At 50.5% G+C, this 14895-nt stretch overlaps 1 protein-coding gene across 1 annotated transcript in view; it reads right to left on the reverse strand.

The window, feature by feature from the left end:
* Window positions 1-14895, reverse strand: part of LOC144602806 (uncharacterized) — a 92082-nt gene that overhangs the window by 43274 nt on the left and 33913 nt on the right. The gene's annotated exons all lie outside the window — the stretch shown is intronic.

The following is a 14895-nucleotide window of genomic DNA, read 5'->3' on the forward strand; positions in this document are numbered from 1 at the left end:
GGATCCGCTGGCTGGTGGGGTGGAAGGTGAGAACGAGGGGGATCCTGTCCTTGTTGCGAGTGTGGGGATGGGGAGCAAGAGCGGAGCTGCGGGATGTAGAAGAGACCCTAGTGAGAGCCTCATCTATAATGGAGGAGGGGAAGCCCCGTTTTCTGAAAAACGAGGACATCTCGGAAGCCCTAGTGTGAAACACCTCATCCCGGGCGCAGATGCGGCGTAGACGGAGGAATTGGGAGTAGGGGATAGACTTTTTGCAGGGGACCGGGTGGGAAGAAGTGTAGTCCAGATAGCTGTGCGAGTCGGTGGGCTTGTAATAAATGTCCGTCACTAGTTTTTCTCCTACATCCCGCAGCTCCGTCCTCGTAGGGTTTCCATTGTAACCGGGAGGCGGGGCGGGAGGGGGGAGGGAGGGAGGAGGGGAGGCGGATGGAGGGGGGAGGGGAGGGGGGAAGGGGGGAGGGGGGAGGGAGGGGGACCTCCCCTTTTCCCAGTACCCCTCTTTCCCCGTTGGGCCCGTCCCCGAGGGGTGAGGGAGGTGGGGAAGGATGGGGAGTTAGTTGGGGAGGAGGGGGGAGGGAGTGGGGATGGAGGTGGGAAGGAGTGGGGAGGAAGGGGTTGAGGGGGGAAGGGGGACCTCCCCTTTCTTTTTTCGAAACACTTGCCCCGGTGGCCCACGAGCATAGGGGCCCCATGCTGATCTGTGTATGTTAAGTGACTTGCAATAAAAAACACAACTTTAAAAAACAATCAGCTGCTTCACACAAGCATTGTGACGTCACAAGCTGAAGACCTTGGAAAAAAAAGGTTAAAAATAAAAAAATGTAAATTTGTAAAGATTAGACACCCAATAGCAGCTGCTTGTCCATTGTGACATCACACGCTGAAGGGGGGGGGAGGGGGGTCAGCTCGAGCTCATCTCACAGGGGCATTGTGACATCACACGCTGAAGACTAAATCCGCACCGCAGCGCCCCCCTGCAAAGGTGGGGGGGGGGGGGGGGGCAGCGCTTTAAAACCTCTGTAACTTAAAAAACATGCGACTAAATCAAATGAAAATATCACGGCCGGTCGTTTGGGAGGTTGGCGATTAGGGCGGTGCGAAAACCGTCGCGCTACGGTTCACCGTTTTGCCGCAATCGCCGTTAAGCGCGAATAAATATATCAAAATATTCAGGTCAAACCCAAAATAAAATATATACAAGATCTGAGTTTTAGTAGTATACTAGCAAAGCGGGCCCGTTGGGCCCGTCCCCACACCCCCCATTCTCTCCTCCCCCAGCCCCACTCTTACTCTCCCCACACTCTCCCCTTTGGCCCGTCCTCTTAGGGTTTGTATCCGGGAGGGGGGGAGGGAGTGAAGGGGGGAGGGAGAGGGAGGTTTGGGGGAGGGAGGTGTGGAGGGATCGAGGGGGAGGGAGTGGTGGAGGGAGGGAGGTGTTGAGGATGGAGGGGGGGAGGGAGGGGGGGAGGGTGATGAGAGATGGGGTGGTATTTGTGGAGGGGGAGGGAGGGAGGGGGGAGAGAGTGGGGGGGAGGGGGGAGGGGAGGAGGGAGTGATGGGGGAGAGGGGAGGGATATGGACCTCCCCTTTTCCCAGGACGCCTCTTTCCCCCACCACCAAGTCCCCTCCGCACTACCCCTGTTGTCCCATTCCCCATTCTCAGCCCCCCCCCATCTTCTCTCCCCCAGACACACTCTTAGCATCAGTTAAAGGCCCGGGGGTTGGGGTGCGGGGGATCGGATCAGTGAAAAGTCCGCGGGGGGGGGGGTGCGGGAGATCGCATCATTCAAAGGCCCGGGGGGGGGGGTGGGATAACGGGGAGATGTTCTCCCGTGTTTTGGAGAGAGGAGAGAAGCAAGGGGAGAGAGGAGAGGTGAGCCGGTGATCGCGGGCTGGCGCCGCTAACGGCGTCCATTTTTTTGGTGCGAGTGAGAAGATGCCGCGCATGCGTGCTGAGCACAGAGTGAGGAGATTCCGCGCATGCGTACTGAGCACTGCCTCACCGCAGCGCCCTCTATAGAAACCTCAATAAGGGGGGGGGGGGGGGCAGCGCTTTTAAACCTCTGTAACTAGACAAAGTGGGCCCGTTGGGCCCATTCCCCACTCCCCCATTCTCTCCTCCCCCATCCCCACTCTTACTCTCCCCACACGCTCCCCTTTTGCCCGTCCTCTTATGGTTTCCATTGTATCCGGGAGGGGGTGAGGGAGTGAAGGGGGGAGGGAGGGAGAGGGAGGTTTGGGGGAGGGAGGTGTGGAGTGATCGAGGGGGAGGGAGTGGTGGAGGGAGGGCTGTGTTGAGGATGGAGGGGGGGGAGGGAGGGGGGGAGGGTGATGAGAGATGTGGTGGTATTTGTGGAGGGAGGGAGGGGGGGAGAGAGGGGGGAGGGAGGGATGGGGGAGAGGGGAGGGATATGGACCTCCCCTTTTCCCAGTACCCCTCTTTCCCCCACCACCAAGTCCCCTCCGCACTACCCCTGTTGTCCCATTCCCCATTCTCAGACCCCCCCCCAATTTGACACACTCTTAGCATCAGTTAAAGGCCCGGGGGGGGGGGGGGGTGCGGGGGATCTGATCAGTGAAAGGTCCGGGGGGGGGGGGGGTGCTGGAGATCGCATCATTCAAAGGCCCGGGGGGGGGGGGGGATAGCGGGGAGATGTTCTCCCGGGTGTGGGAGAGAGGAGAGAAGCAAGGGGAGAGAGGAGAGGTGAGCAGCAAGGGGAGAGAGGAGAGGTGAGCCGATGATCGCGGGCTTGCGCCGCTAATGGCGTCCATTGTTTTGGTGCGAGTGAGGACATGCCGCGCATGCGTGCTGAGCACAGAGTGAGGAGATTCCGCGCATGCGTACTGAGCACAGCCGCACCGCAGCGCCCCCCTTCTGTCAAAACTTCGATAAATGAGGGGGGGCAGCACATTTAAACCTCTGTAACTTAAAAAATATGCGTCCGAATTAAATGACAATATCATTTTCCAGCAGCGAACCGCATGGTGATTAAGGCGGCTGAAAAATCGTGGCGCTACGGTTCACCGTTTTGCCGGAATTGCCGTATTCAGCCGACATCAGTGGAATATATATACAAACATACAAGATCTGAGTTTTAATAGTATACTAGAACAAGTGTGCCCGTTCAAAGCGGGCCCTTTGGGCCCGTCCCCACACCTCTCATTTTCTCCTCCCCCAGCCCCACTCTTACTCTCCCCACACCCTCCCCTTGGGCGGTGAGGTAGTGGTGGAGGGATGGAGGTGTTGAGGATGGAGGGGGGGAGGGTGATGAGAGATGGGGTGGTATTTGTGGAGGGGGGAGAGTTTTTTCTCCCCCAGACACACTCTTAGCATCAGTTAAAGTCCCTGGGGGGGGGGGGGGCGGGGGATCGGATCATTGAAAAGTCCGGGGGGGGGGTGGGGGTGCTGGTGATGAAAGGCCCGGGGGGGGGGGGGATAGCGGGGAGATGTTCTCCCGGGTTTTGGAGATTGGAGAGAGGAGAGAACCTGTGGGTGAGAGGAGATTTGAGCCGGTGATCGCGGGCTGGCTCCGCTAACGGCGTCCATTGTTTTGTTGCGAGTGAGGAGATGCCGCGCATGCGTGCTGAGCACAGAGTGAGGAGATTCCGCGCATGCGTACTGAGCACTGCCTCACCGCAGCGCCCTCTATCGAAACCTCAATAAGGGGGGGGGCATTGCTTTAAAACCTGTGTAACTTAAAAAAAATGCGACAGAATTAAATAAAGAAATAATTTTCCAGCATTTGCCCGCGTGGTGATTAAGGCGGTACAAAAATCGTGGCGCTACGGTTCACCGTTTTGCGGTATTCAGCCGACATCAGTGGAATATATATACAACGCTACAAGATCTGAGTTTTAGTAGTATACTAGACCAAGTGGGCCCGTTGGGCCCGTCCTCGTAGGGTTTCCATTGTAACCGGGAGGCGGGGAGGGAGGGGGGAGGGGGACCACCTGTTTTCCCAGTACCCCTCTTTACCCATTGTGGGATGGGAGGGGGGAGGGGAGGGGGGAGGGAGAGGGGAGGGAGGGGGTAGGAGGGAGGGAGGGAAGGGGGGAAGGGGGAGGGGGGAAGGGGAGAGGGAAGGGGGGGAGGGAGGAGGACCTCCCCTTTTCCCAGTACCCCTCTTCCCCGTTGTGCCCGTAGGGTTTCCATTGTAACCGGGAGGAGGGGAGGGAGGGAGGGAGGGAGGAGGGAGGAGGGGAGGGAGGGGGGGAAGGGGAGGGCGGAAAGGGGGGAGGGGGGGAGGGGGGAGGGAGGTAGGGGGAGGGAGGGGGAGGGGAGGGGGGAAGGGGGGAGGAGGGGGACCTCCCCTTTACCCAGTACCCCTCTTTCCCCGTTGGGCCCGTCCTCGTAGGGTTTCCATTGTAACCGGGAGGAGGGGAGGGAGGGAAGGGGGAGGAGGGAGGTGTGGAGGGAGGAGGGGAGGGGGAGGGAGGGGGGGAGGGGAGGGGGGAAGGGGGGAGTGAGGGGTTAGGGGGAGGGAGGGGGGAGGGAGGGGGAGAGGGGAGGGGGGGTAGGGGGGAGGGGGAGGGAGGGGGGAAGGGGGGAGGGAGGGGGCTCTCCCCTTTTCCCAGTACCCCACTTTCCCCGTTGGGCCCGTCCTCGTAGGGATTCCATTGTAACCGGGAGGAGGGGAGGGAGGGAAGGGGGAGGGAGGGAGGAGGGAGGAGGGGAGGGAGGGGGGAAGGGGAGGGCGGAAAGGGGGGGAGGGGGGGAAAGGGGGGAGGGGGGAGGGAGAGAGGGGGAGGGTGGAAAGAGCATCCCTCTCCCCATCAGAACTGCCCCCTCCATCGACTCCTTTAAGTCCAGGCTCAAAACCTATTTCTACTCCCTAGCGTTTGAGGCTCATTGAGGAGGCGCTGTGAACTGTTTGTGTGCTACTGTATGTTTCATTTTTTTCCTTAGTACCTAATCAGATGTACAGCACTTTGGTCAACGTGGGTTGTTTTTAAATGTGCTATACAAATAAAATGGACTTGACTTGACAGCTCTTCGCAACAATGTAGCACAGGGGCATTGTGACGTCACACGCTGAATACCGCTGGGGGGGGAAGGGGGGTCAGCTCGAGTTCATCTCACAGGGGCATTGTGACATCACAATCCGCAGCGCAGCGCCCCCCTTCTGTCAAAACTTCGATAAATCAGGGGGGGCAGCGCTTTTAAACCTCTGTAACTTAAAAAATATGCGTCCGAATTAAATAAAAATATCATTTTCCAGCAGCGAACCGCATGCTGATTAAGGCGGTACAAAAATCGTGGCGCTACGGTTCACCGTTTTGCCGGAATTGCCGTCTTCAGCCGACATCAGTGGGATATATATATAAAGCTACAAGATCAGAGTTTTAGTAGTATATAGAATAGACTAGAACAAGTGTGCCCGTTCAAAGCGGGCCCGTTGGGCCCGTCCCCGCACCCCCCATTCTCTCGTCCCCCAGCCCCACTCTTACTCTCCAAGTGTGCCCGTTGGGCCCGTCCTCCTGATCTGTGTATGTCAAGTGACCACTATAACCTTCTTTTTTTTTTTTTTTCCTAATCAAATGTGCAGCACTTTGGTCAACATGGGTTGTTTTTAAATGTGCTATACAAATATAATTGACTTGACTTGACTTGACTTGACTTGCAATAACAAAACAATCAGTGCTTTTCTGGAAACTTTTCGAAACAATGTAGCCGTCACAAGCTGAAAACTAAATCCTTTTCTGGAAACTTTTCGAAACAATGTAGCCGTCACAAGCCACAAGCTGAAAACTAAATCTGCACCGCAGCGCCCCCCTGAAAAAGGGGGGGGGGGCAGCGCTTTAAAACCTCTGTAACTTAAAAAACACGCGACCAAATTAAATGAAAATATCACGGCCGAGCGAGCGCGAGATTGGCGATTGAGGCGGTGCGAAAACCGTCGCGCTACGGTTCGCCGTTTTGCTGCAATCGCTGTTACGAATATATCAGGGCAAACCACAAAAAAATATATACACAAGATCTGAGTTTTAGTATTATATAGATAGAAGATAGACTAGCAAAGCGGGCCCGTTGGGCCCGTCCCCACACCCCCCATTCTATCCTCCCCCATCACCACTCTTACTCTCCCCACACTCTCCCCTTTGGCTCGTCCTCTTAGGGTTTCCATTGTAACCGGGAGGGGGGGAGGGAGTGAAGGGTGGAGGGAGGGAGAGGGAGGTTTTGGGGGAGGGAGGTGTGAAGGGGGCACGGATCGAGGGGGAGGGAGTGGTGGAGGGAGGGAGGTGTGGAGGATGGAGGGGGTGAGGGAGGGGGGGCGTGATGAGAGATGGGGGGTAGGTGTGGACGGGGGAGGGAGGGGGGAGGGGAGGAGGGAGGGAGGGTGGAGAGGGGTGGGATATGGACCTCCCCTTTTCCCAGTACCCCTCTTTCCCCAACCACCAAGTCCACTCCGCACGACCCCATTCTCAGACCCCCCCCCCCCATTTTCACTCCCCCAGACACAATCTTAGCATCAGTTAAAGGCCCGGGGGGGGGGGGGTGCGGGGGATCGGATCATTTAAAGGCCCGGGGGGGTGGGGGATAGCGGGGAGATGTTCTCCCGGGTGTGGGGGGGGGGGGGAAGCGGGGAGATGTTCTCCCGGTAACGGCGTCCATTTTTTTGGTGCGAGTGAGGAGATGCCGCGCATGCATGCTGAGCACAGAGTGAGGAGATTCCGCGCATGCGTACTGAGCACAGCCGCACCGCAGCGCCCCCTATAGAAACTTCAATGGGGGGGCGGTGCTTTAAAACCTCTGTAACTTACAGAATACGCGACCGAATTAAATAAAAATATCATTTTCCAGCAGCGAACCGCGTGGTGATTAAGGGGTAAAACAATCGTGGCGCTACGGTTCACCGTTTTGCCGAAATCAGCCGGAATCAGTGAAATATATATACATATACACAAGATCTGAATTTTAGTAATATACTAGAACAAGTGTGCCCGTTCAAAGCGGGCCCGTTGGGCCCGTCCCCACACCCCCCATTCTCTCCTCCCCCAGCCCCACTCTTACCCGTTGGGCCCGTCCTCCTGATCTGTGTATGTCAAGTGACCACTATAACTTCCTTCTTTTTTTTTTCCTTCTTTTTTTTTTCCTAATCAGATGTGCAGCACTTTGGTCAACGTGGGTTGTTTTTAAATGTGCTATACAAATATAATTGACTTGACTTGACTTGACTTGCAATAACAAAAAACAGCACTTTAAAACAATCCTGGAAACTTTTCGAAACAATGTTGGAAACAATGTAGCCGTCACAAGCTGAAGACCAAATCTGCACTGCAGCGCCCCCCTGAAAAGGGGGGGGGCAGCGCTTTAAAACCTCTGTGACTTAAAAATCACGCGACCAAAGTAAATGAAAATATCACGGCCGAGCGAGCGCGAGATCGGCGATTGAGGCGGTGCGAAAACCGTCGCGCTACGGTCCGCCTTTTTTCCGCAATCGATGTTACGTACGGTTCAGGTCATTCTCAAAAATATACACAAGATCTGAGTTTTAATAGTATATAGATAGATAGATAGATAGATAGATGTGAGGGATAAATCTCTTGCACAGAGAGTAGTTGATACCTGGAACATGCTCCCGTTGTAGGAGGTGGCATCTATTGTCTATTGTCCATACAATTCCACTCTGCGAAAAGGGTTCTGACTGTCAACCCTGTCTATGCCTCTCATAATTTAAAATAATTATAACCATGTAACCATATAAAAATTACAGCATGGAAACAGGCCCGTTCGGCCCTACCAGTCCACGCCGACCACTTTCTCTGACCTAGTCTCATCTACCTGCTCTCAGACCATAACCCTCCAATCCCCTCCTATCCATATACCTATCCAATTTACTCTTAAATAATAAAATCGAGCCTGCCTCCACTACTTCCACCGGAAGCTCATTCCATACAGCCACCACCCTCTGAGTAAAGAAGTTACCCCTCAAGTTACCCCTAAACTTTTGTCCCTTAATTCTGAAGTTACGTCCCCTTGTTGTAATCTTCCCCACTCTCAAAGGGAAAAGCCTACCCACGTCAACTCTGTCAGTCCCTCTTAAAATTTTAAAAACCTCTATCAAGTCCCCCCTCAACTTTCTACGCTCCAAAGAATAAAGACCCAACCTGTTCAACCTCTCTCTGTAGCTTAAGTGCTGAAACCCAGGCAACATTCTAGTAAATCTCCTCTGTACCCTCTCCATTTTGTCGACATCCTTCCTATAATTTGGCGACCAGAACTGCACACCATACTCCAGATTCGGCCTCACCAATGCCCTGTACAATTTCAACATTACATCCTAACTTCTATATTCGATGCTCTGATTTATAAAGGCAAGCATACCAAATGCCTTCTTCACCACCCTATCCACATGAGATTCCACCTTCAGGGAACAATGCACAGTTATTCCCAGATCCCTCTGTTCCACTGCATTCCTCAATTCCCTACCATTTACCCTGTACGTCCTATTTTGATTTGTCCTACCAAAATGCAGCACCTCACACTTATCAGCATTAAACTCCATTTGCCATCTTTCAGCCCACCCTTCCAAAAGGCCCAAGTCTCTCTGTAGACTTTGACAATCTACTTCATTATTAACTACACCACCTATCTTAGTATCATCTGCATACTTACTAATCCAATTTGCCACACCATCATCCAAATCATTAATGTAAATGACAAACAACAGTGGACCCAACACAGATCCTTGGGGTACTCCACTAGACACTGGCCTCCAACCTGACATACAGTTGTCAACCATTACCCTCTGGTATCTCCCATTCAGCCATTGTTGAATCCATCTTGCAACCTCACTATTAATACCCAACGATTTAACCTTCTTAATCAACCATCCATGTGGAACCTTGTCAATTATATCAGTTTCCCCTCAGCCTTTGACAAGCACATGTATCTGACCTCTCCTCATAACTAATGCCCTCTAATCCAGGCAGCATTCTGGAAAACCTCTTCTGCACATTTCCCAAGGCATCCACATTCTTCCTGCAAAGGGACGACCAGAACTGCACAAAATACTCCAAATTATGCCTAAGTCCCCGTGACATGCGTGGGTTTTCTCCGAGATCTTCGGTTTCCTCCCACACTCCAAAGACGTACAGGTGTGTAGGTTAATTTGACTGGGTAATTGTAAAAATTGTCCCTAGTGTGTGTAGGATAGTGTTAATGTGCGGGGATCACTGGGCGGCGCGGACTTGGTGGGCCGAAAAGGCCTGTATCCGCGCTGTATCTGAAATATGAAATAATATGAATAAGTCCTGTAAAGGTGAAACATAATTTCCTGACTCTTAGCGTATGTTACTACAGAGTCTGTGGGTTACTCAAGTAAATATATTCATTGTGTCTAAAGATTATCAATTCCAGTTTACAGTGGGAATGTAAATTGAGGAGGTTGTGCCCACGAACAGGAGTTTTTTCTTGTGAATGTGTTTAAGGGTATCTATGTCAGGCCGATGAAACTGTGCGTGCTGTTTCCGAGACTAGATCTTGGGCCGAGATCTATCCGGTCTCGTTCTTACAATGCATCAGTGTGGGGTTTGAGAAAGTCTGTGCGGCTCAAGGGTCCAACAGGGGGCAGACCTGAGTCAACCAGAGTCAACGATAGTCACTCACAGGTTAGGCAAGGCCCATGGCACAGATCTCCACAGGACACCCTCGTATCCTCATGGCAATACTGCTCATTCATTGTTCATTATAATTTTATTCCGTTACTTCCAATTTTCCGGCTACCGTGGTAGAATTCAAACTCATAGATCAGCGTGTTTCTGCGGTGTGGGTGGGTCGGGATGCATTGGTTCATCCATCAGGCTGGGTATTTGTTATATCTGCCTAACCTGTGATCTAGTAGTGGGTGACTGCATTGTTCGAGGTACGGACAGTAGATTCTGTGGCGGCAGGCGGGACTCAAGGATGGTCTGTTGGCTCCCTGGTGCCAGGGTTCAAGACATCACGGAGCGGCTTCAGAACATCCTAGCGAGGGAAGGCGATCAACCGGACATAGTTGTGCACGCGGGCAGATTTCTAGACCACTGGGATCTCTTCTGGGGTAGGGGTGACCTGTACAAAAGGGACGGGTTACACCTTAACGGCAGGGGGACCAACATTCTGGCAGGCAGGTTTGCTAGTGCTACAAGTGTGGCTTTAAACTAAGTAGTGGGGGGGAGGGGTTGACAAACTGGGAATATGAAGATGGAGTTAAAGGGGAAGCGAATAGAGGAGAAATTGCAAAGGGCTCTCGAATGAATGGGAAGGGAAGTTCTAGAAGGGATAAGAGAGTAAGGTCAGGGCCAATTGTGACCGGTGTGAGAGGGGAGGTGAATACCGAAATTAAAGTGTTGTATTTAAATGCGAAGTATAAAAAATAAAGTGGATGAGCTCGAGGCTCAGTAAGACATTGGCAAGTATGATGTCATGGGAATCACTGAGACATGGCTACAAGAGGGCCAGGGCTGGGAACTGAATATTCAGGGGTACACAACATATAGAAATGACAGACAGGTGGGCAGAGGGGGTGGGGTCGCTCTGTTGGTGTGGAATGATATTCACTCCCTTGCAAGGGTTGACATAGAATCAGGAGATGTAGAATCAATATGGATAGAAAAGAGGAATTGTAAGGGTAAAAATAACCTAATGGGAGTTATCTACAGGCCCCCAAACAGTAGCCTCGACATAGGGTGCAAGTTGAATCAGTACCTAAAATTGGCATGTGGCAAATGTAATGCTACGGTGGTTATGGGAGATTTTAACATGCAGGTAGACTGGGAAAATCAGGTTGGTAATGGACCCCAGGAAAGAGAGTTTGTGGAGTGTCTCCGAGATGGATTCTTAGAACAGCTTGTAATGGAGCCTACTCGGGAGAAGGCAATTCTGGATTTAGTGTTGTGTAATGAACCTGATCTGATAAGGGGACTCGAGGTAAAAGAGCCATTAGGAGGCAGTGATCACAATATGATAATTTTACTCTACAAATTGAGAGGGAGATGGGAAAATCGGAAGTGTCAGTATTACAGTATAGCAAAGGGGATTACAGAGGCATTAGGCAGGAGCTGGCCAGAATTGACTGGAAGGAGGCCCTAGCAGGAATGACAGTGGAACAGCAATGGCAGGTATTCCTGGGAATAATGCAGAAGTTGCAGGATCAATTTATCCCAAAGAGGAGGAAAGATTCTAAGGGGAGTAAGAGGCACCCGTGGCTGGCAAGGGAAGTCAAGGACAGCATAAAAATAAAAGAGAAGAAGTACAACAAAACAAAGAAGAGTGGGAAGCCAGAGGATTGGGACTCTTTTAAAGAGCAACAGAAGATGACTAAGAAGGCAATACGGGGAGAAAAGATGAGGTACGAGGGTAAACTACCCAATAACATAAAGGAGGATACTAAAAGCATTTTTAGGTATGTAAAGAGGAAAAAAATAGTCAAGGCAAATGTGGGTCCCTTGAAGACAGAAGCAGGGGAATTTATTATGGGGAACAAGGAAATGGCAGACGAGTTGAACCGGTACTTTGGATCTGTCTTCACTAAGGAAGATACAAGCAATCTCCCAGATGTTCTGGTGGCCAGAGATCCTAGGGTGACGGAGGAACTGCAGGAAATCCACATTAGGCAGGAAATGGTGTTGGGTAGACTGATGGGACTGAAGGCTGATAAATCCCCAGGGCCTGATGGTCTGCATCCCAGAGTACTTAAGGAGGTGGCGCTGGAAATTGTAGACGCATTGGTGATCATTTTCCAATGTTCTATAGATTCAGGATCAGTTCCTGTGGATTGGAGGGTAGCTGATGTTGTCCAAATTTTAAGAAAGGTGGGAGAGAGAAAACGGGAAATTATAGACCAGTTCGTCTTACATCAGTGGTGGGGAAGATGTTGAGGTAATTTATAAAAGACAAATTGCGGAGCATTTGGATAGCAGTAACAGGATCGTTCCGAGTCAGCATGGATTTACGAAGGGGAAATCATGCTTGACTAATTTCTGGAATTCTTTGAGGATGTAACTAGGAAAAAGGACAGGGGAGAGCCGGTGGATGTGGTATATCTTGACTTTCAGAAAGCCTTCGACAAGGTCCCACATAGGAGATTAGTGAGCAAAAATAGAGCACAAGGTATAGGAGGTAGGGTACTGACATGGATAGACAATTGGTTGACAGAAAGAAAGCAAAGACTGGGGATAAATGTGCCCCAAAGACTGGGGATAAATGGGCAAGCAGTAACTAGTGGGATACCGCAAGGTTCGGTGCTGGGACCGCAGCTATTTACAATATACACTAATGACTTGGATGAAGGGATTAAAAGTACTATTAGCAAATTTGCAGATGATACAAAGCTGGGTGGTAGAGTGAACTGTGCGGAAGATGCTATGAGGTTGCAGGGTGAATTGGACAGGTTGTGTGAGTGGGCGGATGCATGGCAGATGCAGTTTAATGTGGATAAGTGTGAGGTTATACACTTTGGCGGTAAGAATAGGAAGGCAGAGTATTATCTGAATGGTGTCATGTTATAAAAAGGGGACGTACAATGAGATCTGGGTGTCCTAGTGCATCATTCACTGAAAGGAAGCATGCAGGTACAGCAGGCAGTGAAGAAGGCCAATGGAATTTTGGCCTTAATAGGGATGCGAGGGGATCTTATCGAAACTTAAGATTATTAAGGGGTTGGACACGTTAGAGGCAGGAAACATGTTCCCAATGTTGGGGGAGTCCAGAACAAGGGGCCACAGTTTAAGAATAAGGGGTAGGCCATTTCGAACCGAGATGAGGAAAAACTTTTTCAGTCAGAGAGTTGTGAATCTGTGGAATTCTCTGCCTCAGAAGGCAGTGGAGGCCAATTCTCTGAATTCTTTCAAGAGAGAGCTAGATAGAGCTCTTAAAGATAGCGGAGTCAGGGGGTATGGGGAGAAGGCAGGAACGGGGTACTGGTTGAGAATGATCAGCAATGATCACATTGAATGGCGGTGGTGGCTCGAAGGGCCGAATGGCCTCCTCCTGCACCTATTGTCTATTGTCTATCGTGCTGCTGTGTCGCATGTGTTCCAGAACCTAACATCTCCAGCTGAACATGTGTGCGTGAGGCTTCTCAGTCAGTGGGTTGGTGCAGAAATGAAACTCCAATGACCATTCAGTGCTTATCCTGACCAATCTTTGCATCACATAAGAACATCAATGTGTCCCACAAACCAAGTGAAATAAGTCCATATGTTTTACCTTGTTTAAAGGAGTCAAACGTTTCTATCAACGCTGCCTTCAACAAAAAGAGGTGGTTGCATTTTTCAGCCGTTATGGCACCATCTGTCACTGACAATGAATGGATCTCATCATTAATCCTGCAAATATTAAATAGCTGATTACAAATTCTGCATTGATGTTTATGAGGAAATATGTTTCATGCACAGTTTCAGTAAAGAACATGCCCTACCTTCGCTTGCGAACAGCTTCCTCCTGAAATAAATAAAACACAAGACTGAATTGACCGAGACAGAACTGCTGAGAGCACGAATTTCACCCAGATTATTACGAGGTGTCAAAAATTCCCATTTCTCCAATCTCACCCCCATTGACACACAGAGAAGAATAATGATATTGCAGACATAGAACCGATGGAGGAAGTATAAAAATTATTCTGAAAATTACACGATGCTGACAGGATAGTCTGGACAGGCTGCGCGATTCGGCCGAATAAGGGATAGGCCATTTAGAACGGAGATGAGGAAAAAAAAATTCAGTCAGAGTTGTGAATCTGTGGAATTCTCTGCCTCAAAAGGCAGTAGAGGCCAATTCTCTGGATGCTTTCAAGAGAGAGCTAGATAGAGCTCTTAATGATATCGGAGTCAGGGGGTATGGGGAGAAGGCAGGAACGGGGTACTGATTGAGAATGATCAGCCATGATCACACTGAATGGAGTTGCTGGCTCGAAGGGCTGCATGGTCTACTTCTGCACTTGTTGTCTCTTGTCTATTGTATATTAAGTTAGAGATGTGTGGGAAGCAACTGCAGATGCATAGACAATAGGCAACATGGTTGAATTTGTTTCAAATATATCAGACGCCATTTTGTGATGGTGCACATTTATAGAAGCAAATTTAAATAGACTTCCTTACCTTTAGAAATTTCACGCTGCCTTTTTGTTCCATCCGTTCCTGTAAATGCAGGAGTTTCTCCTGAGTAGAATTTAAATTCTCTTGAATCTCCCGATGATTTTTCTCCATTATATTTAGAATCCGCTCCTCATCTTCGCGTATATCTTTGAGGAAGTACTTTTCTTTCTCAGTGATAATCTGGTGCAGTTCAGCAAACTGGGATGTGACATGGGACTGAAGGCTGTGTGACTCTTCCTGTCAAATGAATGCTGAAGATTAACATAATATATTTCTGTATTGTGTTTGCTTACAGAATAAGTGACCATATAGCCCATCAGCGCCCGGTTCTCAGAATTATCTAATCAATCGAATTCTCTCACATTTTCCTGAAACAAAGAAGTGTAATTCTCCTTCCCATCCCCACACTGACCTTTCCGTCCTAGGTCTCCTCCATTGTCGGAGGGAGGCTAATTCCAAAATTAGAGGAACAGCATCCCATATTTCGCTTCGGCAGCTTTCAGCCCAGTAATATTGACTTCTCTCACTTCAGGTAGCCCCAGCATTCCCTCTCTCTCTATCCCTCCCCCACCCAAGTCGCACTAACTTCTCCCTTTCACCCCATAAACAGCTAACAATGGCCTGTTTCCTTTATCGTCGTTACTTGTTTCCATATCTTTTATTCATTGTTCTTTATTTCTCTGCATCATCATCTACTCCCTGTCCCTCGTTTCCCTTATCTCTAACCAGTCCGAAGAAGGGTCTTGTCTCGAAACATCACCCATTCATTCTCTCCAGAGATGCTGCCAGTCCCGCTGAGTTACTCCAGCTTTT

Source organism: Rhinoraja longicauda, chromosome 19, assembly GCF_053455715.1.
Source record: "Rhinoraja longicauda isolate Sanriku21f chromosome 19, sRhiLon1.1, whole genome shotgun sequence".
Taxonomy (NCBI): Eukaryota; Metazoa; Chordata; class Chondrichthyes; order Rajiformes; family Arhynchobatidae; genus Rhinoraja; species Rhinoraja longicauda.